This window comes from Dendropsophus ebraccatus, chromosome 1 (assembly GCF_027789765.1).
Source record: "Dendropsophus ebraccatus isolate aDenEbr1 chromosome 1, aDenEbr1.pat, whole genome shotgun sequence".
Classification (NCBI taxonomy): Eukaryota; Metazoa; Chordata; class Amphibia; order Anura; family Hylidae; genus Dendropsophus; species Dendropsophus ebraccatus.
The window spans coordinates 5253648-5266996 of record NC_091454.1 but is presented as its reverse complement, the minus strand read 5'-3'; positions in this window follow the sequence as shown (position 1 = coordinate 5266996).

Here is a 13349-nt window from a genome sequence, read left to right as displayed (position 1 = left end):
GAAACCGTCGGAGGAGCTAGCTTCCCTTCCCCTAAACATACCGTCTGTGGAAAGCCAACACAAGTCTCTCTATTCTTCCATGGCTTCAGTAAATTGACATGGTAGACCTGCTGCGGTTTCTGCCGACCAGGCTGATGTACCTTGTAATTTACGTTGCTTACTTTCTCCAGAATTTCATAGGGGCCCTGCCACCTTGCAAGGAACTTGCTGTGTACAGTCGGTACGAGAACCAAAACCCGATCACCTGGGTTAAAGTTCCGGACCTGAGCTGCTCTATTGTAGACCTGACTCTGGGCTTGCTGAGCTGCCTCCATATGTTCCCTGATAAGGGGCATCACTGTCTCCATCCGCTCCTGCATTTTAGTAACATACTCAATGACACTCTTGTATGGAGTAGGCTGTTGCTCCCACGCCTCTTTGGCCACGTCGAGCAAGCCTTGGGGGTGTCTGCCATAAAGAAGTTCGAAGGGCGAGAACCCAGTAGAGGCCTGGGGCACTTCTCGCACTGCAAACATTAAATAGGGCAGAAGCAGGTCCCAGTCCCTCCCATCCTTAGACACTGCTCTTTTCAGCATATTTTTCAAAGTTTGATTAAACCTCTCCACAAGACCATCCGTTTGGGGGTGGTAAACAGACGTCCTTAACTGTTTAATGCCAAGCAACTTGCAGACTTCCTTCATGACCTTAGACATGAAGGGAGTCCCCTGGTCTGTCAGTATCTCTCTAGGTAACCCTACCCTTGAAAACATCTCCATTAATTCCTTAGCTATGAGTTTGGCAGAGGTATGGCGCAGCGGCACCGCCTCCGGGTACCGGGTTGCATAGTCAATAACTACTAAGATGTGTTGGTGACCCCTAGCAGACTTTGGAACTGGACCAACGAGGTCCATGGCAATCCTCTCGAATGGTACCTCTATAATCGGGAGGGGTACTGGAGGACTGCGGAAGTGCTGCTGGGGACTAGTTATCTGACAGGTCGGACAAGACTTACAAAATTCCTCCACCTCTTTGAATACCCCAGGCCAATAAAACCTCTGCAGTATACGGTCCTGGGTTTTCTGTGCCCAGAGGTGTCCACCTAACACATGTTGGTGAGCAAGATTTAGTACCAGGTGACGATATGCCTGGGGCACTAATAATTGTTCAACATTCTCCCCACGTAGTTGAATAACACGATATAACATATTGTGGTGAACCACAAAACGAGGAAATATAGCCTCAGCTCCTGGTTGTTGTGGTTCACCATCGACCATTAAGACTCTCCCCCGTGCTCGGGACAGAGTCGGGTCCCGGAGTTGCACCGTGCCAAAATTGTCACCAGAGATGTCCAGATCTGACAATTCAGGGCCCGGTGGCAAGTCCTCTACATCCCCTGGAATTGTCTCCATCTCATCCACCGAAGTGGCGGTCACCCCTACGGCTGGCCCTTCTATCTCAGTGGCCCATGGTTCTGGCTTAACATCTGGATTAGGACCCTCAGCTACTGCTCTGCCTGACTCTTGGGGACAGACATTCAAAAATGATGGCCACAATGCAGAGAATAAGGGAAAGTCTCTTCCTATTATCAGGTCATATGGCAGATTCGACGTTATTGCCACCTCATGGACTTTCTCCCCTGCAGGAGTTTTTATTACCACCTGGGCAGTAGGATAGTCTTTCAAGTCTCCATGAATACACAACACTCCAACTTTGCGCTTAGTGAACTGAGATGGAAGTGCCAGGGTATCCCGTACTAGGGTCACCAGGCTCCCCGAGTCCAGTAGAGCATTGACCCTGCACCTGCCGATAGACACTGGGCACATGGGAGGTGCCCTATCCTCGTCCGGGAGGTTAGCGGTACATACACTAACAGCAGGTCGGGCATAGAAGGATGTCCGGCGAGTATAGCCACAGTCCATAGGCTCAGAGGTTAAGGGGCACCTTGCGGCAACATGTCCCGGACCATTACAGCGCCAACAGCGGATAATGGGGACCTCATGTAACCTTGGGGAACGTTGCTTTGGTGGGGAGCTACTCCCAGCAGGAGGTTGAAGCTTTTTCTCAGCCACTGCAAGTGGGGGTACGGGACAGGGTGACCTCCGGCCAGGGGAACAGTCTCGCACCAAGTCTTGGGTAGCTACATAACGTTCCACCAGACCAACCAACTGGTCTAAATTGCCTGGGTCACCTTGGCCTACCCAGCGCTGGATAGTGACCGGCAGACTGCGCACAAATCGGTCAACCACCACCCTCTCCACTATTTGGGCTGGAGTTAAAGTCTCAGGCTGGAGCCATTTCTTTACCAGGTGCAGCAGGTCATAGGCTTGAGACCTTGCTCTGTATTTCACAAACCCCCACTGATATACACGTTGGGCCCGAACATATATATTGACCCCCAAGCGTGCAAGGATCTCACCTTTCAGCTTTTGGTAGTCCTGGGCGTCCTCCCGAGTGAGGTCAAAGTACTGTATGCCTTTAGTGCATCTCCTGTGAGAAATGGGGCAACCACTTCAGCCCACTGGTCAGGCTGGAGACCCTCTCGCTCAGCCGTTCTCTCGAACACTCCCAGGAAGGCCTCCACATCATCCTCTGCCGTTACCTTTCTCAGCGCCGTGCGGACTCTCTCTCTGGCGGCAGGTTGTAGCTGGGAAACCACTGGCGGAGACTCATGAATGGCCACCATTTGTTGTAACAGCAATTTGTTAGTCTCTTGCAGCTGGGCATTAGTCTCTTGCTGCTGGGTATTAGCCCTCAACAGCTGTTTAATCAACTCCTCCATCTTGTCTGGAGATGCCGGCTGAAGCTTTGCAGGCTTAATCCAGGACATGCAATGGTGCCAGGAAAAAAATATGAAAAAAACCTCTGTTTTTTCTCCTGCCTCACTGCGTTTGCCCGCTCCAAGCCACCATATGTAGGGGAGTTGCTCAGGTATAGCTAGGTAGCGGTAGCAGACAGAGGAAAACAGGCAATTCACAGTTCAAATCTTAGTGTTTATTCACACTACAAAAACAAATGGAACAAAAATCCAGCATTACCTTCATGCTGCCATCAGACATAAGTGCAGTTCCAGCTTGGCCTTTAAAGCAGTAACAGAAGTTCTAAGTGTTGGTTCAGACCTTACAGCAGCAGCTGCCTTGTACACAGTCCATGTGTCTGAACACAGTCCAACCAGTCCTCCTAGACAGATCACATAGGTGTACTCCAGACATGAACACACACGACATCTCTCTGCCCTCACTCCCAGCTCAGCTTTGTATGTTGGGAAATGCCTAAAAACCTGGAATGGCTTAATAACTCCAGTCCAGTCCTTGTATACAGCTCTCTGCATTACTCAGAGCAAGACAGGCGGAGAGGAAGATACCTCCCATCCAGCAACAACCCCCGGACTATGTCACAGTATATATATATATATCTCAATCAGACTAGAACATGGGGAAGGGAGGTCCATGCCTGTAAGTGGTCATACTCTACAAATAAACTGGGATGTGAGAGGAGCAGCTGATTTGACAGTGCGTATTTAATGCTGTGTTCATTCATTTAGTTGGATCCGCAGCGGATTTTCTACTGCGATACGGTAGGTGTGAAGGCACCCTAATAACTGGTAGACCCCCTACTCCATCTATACCACTGGCGTAGCTACCATGGGGGCAGGGTAGGCAGTTGCTATGGGGCCCGGGCCAGCCACCATGGTAGCTACATCTCTTAGCACTCCTAACCTGTGTCGGACGGAGCCACGGAGGATCCTCTGGTGTTACCTCGGCTGAGAGAAGTCCCGCCCACTACCCAGGGTCCCCTGCAGAGCTGAGCAGCTATAATTCTTCTACAATGCTTTTCCCTTTCCTTCCGGCACATGTGACCTCAGGCAGACTCCTCCCCCTCCTCTCCTGCCTGTGCGGCTCTCTGCTTGTCTCCAGCCTGGGTCATGTGATGTGTGCCCGACCCTGCCGAGCAGTGAAGGAAACAGAGACAGGAGGGGTAGACCGGGCTGTGGGCAAAGGAGAAGCAGGAAAGTGTCAGCCCTGTCCCCTGCTCCCCCCTCCAGCTGTACTGGACATGTGTATAGCTGCTGCTCTCCTGGACTGCAGCTATGTCCACACTAGCACAGGATTTGTGTAGGTAAGTGTGTGTGTGTGTGTGTGTACAGTATGTATCTTTGGTGTATATGTGTGTGCAGTATGTTAGTATATATGTGAGCCATATGCATGTCATGTGTATATGTGTGTAGTATCTAGTTATGTTTATATAAGTGTGTAGTAATTATGTTGTGTATGTGTGTGTGCAGTATCCAGGTATGCATACAGAAGTGTGTTCTATCCAGTTTTATGTATAAATGTGTGCAGTGGAAATGGCATGTACTGTATATATGTGTGTGTGTGTGTGTGTGCATACAGTAGGCATGTCATGTGTATATGTGTGTGAGGTATATGTGTGTATGTGTACAGTATACATGTCATGTGTATATGTGTGTGTGCATACAGTAGGCATGTCATGTGTATATGTGTGTGAGGTATATGTGTGTATGTGTACAGTATACATGTCATGTGTATATGTGTTTAGTAATCGTGTATATCTGTGTGCAGTATACATGTTGTGTATATGTGTGTGCAGTATACAGTACATGTGTATATGTGTGCAGTATGAATGTGTCAGTACATAAGGGACCATGGTGCGGTGGTTTATGTATTTCAGCAGCCTGTGATGTTAGTGACCCCCCTGTCCTTACACGTCTATCAGTGACATGTGCATCAGTGCTATCAGGAGGCCACAGGAAAACACTTACTGTTTTACTGAGATATTTAAGGGAAACTCTAGTTTTCTAACCTGCTGTTCTTTTCCCATGGAGCCGGGATGCTGACGAGAAAGGTCATTTTCTTACCTTTATTCTCAGTGTCCCAATTTTCAGGAAATATTGACTGTGTATATGAGGTGGCTTGGTACACAGTGGGGGTACTGATCAGCAGACGGATCTGCCCCTGTTGGCCCTCTTTTATTAATGTTCATCTGACCCTGTATAGCTGAGCACTGGGGGGACGTCATTGCAGAGCATTGCCTCACTATTCATTAGAAGGGTCTGGCCAGTACACTGAGGTAAATAGCAGCGGTCCCAGTGCACCAAACCACCTTGTTTCATTCCTCTGTACAGAAGGAAGGTGGTCCATCAGCAGTAATTCCTCTGGTGGGCCCCGTGTACTCCAGTCCAACACTGCCCATATCTGCCACCACTAACAGGGCTTCCTGCCCTCTCAGTCTCTCTTGTGGCTGGAGGCTGCATTGCACTTTCAGCCATAAGAGGCCTCAAAACCTATGCACATACCTGACCCAGCACAGTCTATCAGCGTTTGTTCTCCCAGCTCCCTGGTGCATGAGTAACATCATTAATGCGCTAGAGATCTGGGTGAACAAAACACCACGGAAATGCGCTTGGTCAGGTGAGTATGTGCATCCAAGGGGGGCCTGTACAATTTCTTGCTATGGGGCCCAATGACTCCTAGCTACGCCCCTGATCTATACAGTACATGTATACAGGACCCCCTACTCCATCTATACAGTACATGTATACAGGACCCCCTACTCCATCTATACAGTACATGTATATACAGGGCCCCCTACTCCATCTATACAGTACATGTATATACAGGACCCCCTACTCCAACTATACAGTACATGTATATACAGGACCCCCTACTCCATCTATACAGTACATGTATATACAGGGCCCCCTACTCCATCTATACAGAACATGTATATACAGGGCCCCCTACTCCATCTATACAGTACATGTATATACAGGGCCCCCTACTCCATCTATACAGTACATGTATATACAGGACCCCCTACTCCATCTATACAGTACATGTATATACAGGACCCCCTACTCCATCTATACAGTACATGTATATACAGGGCCCCCTACTCCATCTATACAGTACATCTATACAGTACATGTATATACAGGGCACTACAGGACAGGTATACCAAACTGTGACTGGATAACACCGCCATACCAGACCTGACCAATACCGCCATACTGTGCTGGATAACACTGTCATACCAGACCTGACCAATACCGCCATACTGTGCTGGATAACACTGTCATAACACGTCTGACCAATACCGCCACACTGTGACTGGGTAACACCTCCATACCAGACCTGACCAATACCACCATACCGTGACTGGATAACACCGCCACACCAGACCTGATCAATACTACCATACTGTGACTGGGTAACACTGTCATAACACACCTGACCAATACCACCATACTATGACTGAAAAAAACTGCTATACCAGACCTGACCAATACCGCCATACTGTGACTGGATAACACTGCCATACCAGACCTGACCAATACCGCCATACTGTGACTGGATAACACTGCCATACCAATTGTAGAAAAATCCACGGCACTCAGTATTATGCAGAAGTGATAGTTTATTTTACAGTGATAGACATAAAGTGTATACTCCGACCAATATAAAGAATTATGCAATGGAGACCATAAATAAAGCAAAGCAAGCTGTCGGCCCTTCCCGGACCTTCCTCAGGCTAATGGATCTCGCACATGTGAGACTGGTATGGGTCAGGTGGAGTGTGACCCATACCAGTCTCACATGTGCGAGATCCATTAGCCTGAGGAAGGTCCGGGAAGGGCCGACAGCTTGCTTTGCTTTATTTATGGTCTCCATTGCATAATTCTTTATATTGGTCGGAGTATACACTTTATGTCTATCACTGTAAAATAAACTATCACTTCTGCATAATACTGAGTGCCGTGGATTTTTCTACAATTGGATATACATGGTTGAAGAACCATAACCCATTGAGCACCAACCAGCGAGAGGTGTGCAACACTGATCTAACCCAGATTAACACTGCCATACCAGACCTGACCAATACCGCCATACTGTGACTGGATAACACCACCACACCAGGCCTGACCAATACCGCCATACTGTGACTGGATAACACTGCCATACCATACCTGACCAATACCGCCATACTGTGACTGGATAACACTGTCATACCAGACCTGACCAATACCGCCATACTGTGACTGGATAACACTGCCATACCATACCTGACCAATACCGCCATACTGTGACTGGATAACACTGCCACACCAGACCTGACCAATACCACCATACTGTGACTGGATAACACTGCCATACCAGACCTGACCAATACCGCCATACTGTGACTGGATAACACTGCCATACCAGACCTGACCAATACCGCCATACTGTGACTGGATAACACCGCCATACCAGACCTGACCAATACCGCCATACTGTGACTGGATAACACGGCTATACCAGACCAATACCGCCATACCCCCCTCGAAAAGACACCAGATTTTCTGGCAAGTCTGAACGGGAGGGTACTGCCCCTCTGCAAGGTGCTACCCTACGCCTCAGACCATGGGTGCCTAATGGTAAATATGACCCTGCAGGTATACAGGACACTGACACTTTATACCCGGGCAGCGCCGGGTACATTTTCTAGTATACAATATAGTATAGAGATGACATATACATGATATATAGATGATACTATGTACTGCTCCTATACACAGGATAACATATACAATATAGTATAGAGATGACATATACATGATATATAGATGATACTATGTACTGCTCCTATACACAGGATAACATATACAATATAGTATAGAGATGACATATACATGATATATAGATGATACTATGTACTGCTCCTATACACAGGATAACATATACAATATAGTATAGAGATGACTTATACGTGATATATAGATGATACTATGTACTGCTCCTATACACAGGATAACATATACAATATAGTATAGAGATGACATATACATGATATATAGATGATACTATGTACTGCTCCTATACACAGGATAACATATACAATATAGTATAGAGATGACATATACATGATATATAGATGATACTATGTACTGCTCCTATACACAGGATAACATATACAATATAGTATAGAGATGACATATACATGATATATAGATGATACTATGTACTGCTCCTATACACAGGAGAACATATACAATATAGTATAGAGATGACATATACATGATATACAGATGATACTATGTACTGCTCCTATACACAGGATAACATATACAATATAGTATAGAGATGACATATACGTGATATACAGATGATACTATGTACTGCTCCTATACACAGGATAACATATACAATATAGTATAGAGATGACATATACGTGATATATAGATGATACTATGTACTGCTCCTATACACAGGATAACATATACAATATAGTATAGAGATGACATATACGTGATATATAGATGATACTATGTACTGCTCCTATACACAGGATAACATATACAATATAGTATAGAGATGACTTATACGTGATATATAGATGATACTATGTACTGCTCCTATACACAGGATAACATATACAATATAGTATAGAGATGACATATACATGATATATAGATGATACTATGTACTGCTCCTATACACAGGATAACATATACAATATAGTATAGAGATGACATATACATGATATATAGATGATACTATGTACTGCTCCTATACACAGGATAACATATACAATATAGTATAGAGATGACATATACATGATATATAGATGATACTATGTACTGCTCCTATACACAGGAGAACATATACAATATAGTATAGAGATGACATATACATGATATACAGATGATACTATGTACTGCTCCTATACACAGGATAACATATACAATATAGTATAGAGATGACATATACATGATATACAGATGATACTATGTACTGCTCCTATACACAGGATAACATATACAATATAGTATAGAGATGACATATACGTGATATATAGATGATACTATGTACTGCTCCTATACACAGGATAACATATACAATATAGTATAGAGATGACATATACGTGATATATAGATGATACTATGTACTGCTCAGGTTTCTATTCCCGCTTCTCTCCGGCTTTCGGGCTCTTGTGGATTATTATTACTACTTTGCAGCTTTTGTCAATGAGAGAAAACGAAACTTTGGTTTCCCTCCGGGGGTCTTGGGGTTTATTTCCATCACACAGAGATGAAGATATGGAGGAAATGGCTGTGTGTGTGTGGGGGGGGGGGGGGGGGTCTGGGCACAGGAGCTGACACTCGCCGGTGTATGAGCCGCTCTTATCACTGCTGACTGATCTCTCTTTCCTGGCAGTATGAATATATATGATGAGTAGTAATCCAGCTCTGCAGCGCTATATGGTGGTATTTAGTCACATGATTCACGTTCCAGCCAAAACCATTGTGTAGCTTTATCTTCCTGTGGGTTATAGTTACATGGAGTAATATACTGTATGGTACGGTTGTATAAATCTGTGTGTGGTATGATATGGAGCAGTGTATAGTGACATGGTGATATGCAGCAGTATATAGCAGCATGGTTTATAACGTGAGTATGGTGTAATATAGAGCAGTATATTGTGACATGGAGTAGTAGCATGGAGGTAGATATGGGGTATAGAGCAGTGTATGGCGGCACAGTTTATAAGATGTATGTATAATGTCGTATAGAGCAGTATATAAGATGTGTGTGTGATGCAGTATATAAGATGTGTGTATGATGCAGTATAGAGCAGTATATAAGATGTGTGTATGATGTGTGTATGATGTGTGTATGATGCAGTATAGAGCAGTATATAAGATGTGTGTATGATGCAGTATAGAGCAGTATATAAGATGTGTGTATGATGCAGTATAGAGCAGTATATAAGAGGTGTGTGATCGCTTTACAGATCGCTGCTTACAGTCTGGCCCCCAAGGGGTTAAAGGAGGATGTATTGCATCCCCCTTAACCCCTTGGGGGCCAGACTGATGTCAGACTGCACCCATCCCAGCAAGGAAGGGGTTAAGTGACCCCCCCTTCCTTGCTGGGAGGGGTGCAGTGCAGGGGAGGGGGTGGGGAGAGCTCTATACTCACCTCGATGTGTCCTCTTCGCTGGTCCGCAGCACAGTGAAGTCACTGTGCTGCGGACCCGCTAAATATATGTGCGCTGAGCCGATCAGCCAATCAGCTGAGCGCACATATAATTCTAAATGTTTCTTCTAATAATGCTATTGTGATAACATAATTAGAAGAAACATTTGATGTTTTCATTAAAGTAAAGTGATGATTAGTACAGAAAGCTCTATTGCCGGCATATGAATTAACGGCTTATGGAGCTTCCTGTACTAATTAATATTTAATGAATAAAACACATTTTCGTTGAAATAAAATTAATTTATATATAAATATACATTTATATATCTATTTATTTTAACAGTATATTTAATTGCACAATGATGGATTCGTTAGAATTAAATTATTGAACAATGAAAGGGACTTTATTACAAAGAAAATGTGTTTTATTAATTTAATATATTAACTATTAGAGGCATCGGCATTCGGCATCATTGCCGGCTATTTTTGAAGTACTCCGTACGGACCGCCTGTCAATCCTCGGCCGCATGTCCAGCCGCAAACAATGGTCTTGTTCATTTTTTACGGGTCCGTTTACGATAGGGCCCTAGGCTCATACATAGTGTGCACTGTGCAGCCGTATATCCTATACTTTCCAGCGTACGCATGAACCGGAAAAATCCGGCCGATGATTTACCGCCCGCAATACAGCCGCACAGATACAGAGTGTAAACCTAACCTAGAGCTGTATATAAGATGCGTGTGATGCAGTATAGAGCAGTATATAAGATGTGTGTGTGTGATGCAGTATAGAGCAGTATATAAGATGTGTGTATGATGCAGTATAGAGCAGTATATAAGATGTGTGTATGATGCAGTATAGAGCAGTATATAAGATGTGTGTATGATGCAGTATAGAGCAGTATATAAGATGTGTGTGTGTGATGCAGTATAGAGCAGTATATAAGATGTGTATATGATGCAGTATAGAGCAGTATATAAGATGTGTGTATGATGCAGTATATAAGATGTGTGTGTGATGCAGTATAGAGCAGTATATAAGATGTGTGTGTGATGTAGTATAGAGCAGTATATAAGATGTGTGTAAGATGCAGTATATAAGATGTGTGTATGATGCAGTATATAAGATGTGTGTGTATGATGCAGTATAGAGCAGTATATAAGATGTGTGTATGATGCAATATATAGCAGTATATAAGATGTGTGTATGATGCAGTATATAAGATGTTATTTATATGACTTAAGATACGGCGCTAGCCGTTTGGCGAATGGTAGCTCGCTGCTAAAGGATGCTGTATGGAGGCTGTCCCTTTATTTCTCCAAATATTTTACGATTTCAAAACAGATAATATACGTGCATCCAGCGCCACTACCTGGCGCTGGATGCACGTATATTATCTGTTTTGAAATAGTATATAAGATGTGTGTATGATGCAGTATAGGGCCATGTTCACACAGCGTATTGTACCGGCCGGGTCACGGAGTGGCCGGTCTCTGCAAAGATCTTTATGGCCGTAGAGTTCTGATGTGGGCGCATCAGCGCGCGCCCGCATCAGAACTCCCCATAGCACACTGAGAAGCAAGTGTCCGCATCCGCTCGCTCCACAGTGTGCACTGACACGGTTTTCTACGGCTGCTATTCAATGAATAGGGGCCGCAGAAAACTGACATTTCAGTTCTTTGCAGCGCCGCTTGGGATCCCGGACGGAGAGTATACTATGTGTATGTATATATTGTAGGGATCTTCCCGGGGGATGGTGTGTTTGGACACAGTTCAGGCAGCAAACTTGGACTTATAAAAACAGCTTTGGTGTTTATTTGTAGCAAAAACAGTCCACAACAGAAATATAGCAATAACGTGCTTTTCAGAATAAACAAAAAGGTCTGGCCCGTCTGGGCGCTAACTAACACAACCGGTCACCTATCTGGCACTTTGGTAAGCAGAGCCGCTGGGTATGAATAAGCCCCCCAGCAGCGGCAGTATCCTTTGCTCTCAGCAAACCCAGCCTGCAGGCTGTTCACTCCTGGCTGAGAGACTTCCCCTGCAGCTCTGTGGAGCTTTTACCCTGTTGCAGGCTCAACAGGGCACACCTGCCTGCAACACCCGAACTGGATCGGGGGGAAGGGAATGGCAGGTCCCACTACCAACCTACCCACCATTCCAGTAAATCCAGGCCCGGAAAATGGCAAGAACCACTCAGCAGCATAATACTGCTGAGTGACTGATCTCACCTGGATTCACCATCTCACCATATGCAGTAGCCTGGGTGAGATGTACCTCCCCTCGAACACTTCTCCAGTGACATGTCTCCAGTGACATGTCTACAATATGTACTATGTGTATACGCTCTGGCCAGGATCCCATAGAAGAACATGCAGCGTGTCTTTTCGTACAAACGGCAACAATGGCCGTACTTTTACGAAAAGATACGCTGTGTGAACATAGCCTACAGCAGTATATCAGATGTTTGATTAAGGATGTTGTGAATAATATTGTGAAAGAATAAAAATTTGTCATTAATGTGAAGAAAAGAAACCAGAGATCTGCGGCTTCTCCACCGCTCTCATAGGCTATGTTCACACAACATTTTTTCCTCTCTGTTTAAAATACTGTCCGTCATTTCGCTGTTTGGACGCCGGTCAGTGCAGTGACGGCTGTCAGTCCATTATTCTAGGTCAGGTGGACTGATCGCCCTTTGTCCTTAATTGAAAAGTCCATAGAATTTATTAGTAAAAACGGTAAAAAAAGAAAAACTGTGTGTGACCAACTAAAAAATAACGTCCGCTTTTTGCAATAGACGTCCGAGAAGAATTGAACTGACCATTATTTTGATGTCCACGCAGACAACGTCTGTCAATTACATTGCGACAATAATGAACCTCTTTTTAAATAGAAAAAGGGGGGGGGGGGTGCCTTTTCTCTTTTTTTGACATTGTGTGAACATAGCCGTATACTGTAGTGATATATATATATACAGTGCTGGCCAGAAGTATTGGCACCCCTGCAATTCTGACAGATATTACCCAATTTCTTACAGAAAATGATTGCAATCACAGATGCTTTGGTAATAATATCTTCATTTATTTTGCTTGCAATGAAAAAACACAAAAGAGAATGAAAAAAAAAGTCAAATCATTGATCATTTTACACAAAACTCCAAAAATGGGCCAGACAAAAGTATTGGCCCCCTCAGCCTAATGCTTGGTAGCACAACCTTTAGACAAAATAACTGCGACAACGGCTTCCGGTAACCATCATTGAGTTTCTTACAAGGCTCGGCTGGAATTTTAGACCATTCTTCTTTGGCAAATCGCTTGCGGTCCCTGAGATTTGAAGGGCGTCTTCTCCAAACGGCCATTGTGAGATCTCTCCACAGGTGTCTATGGGATTCA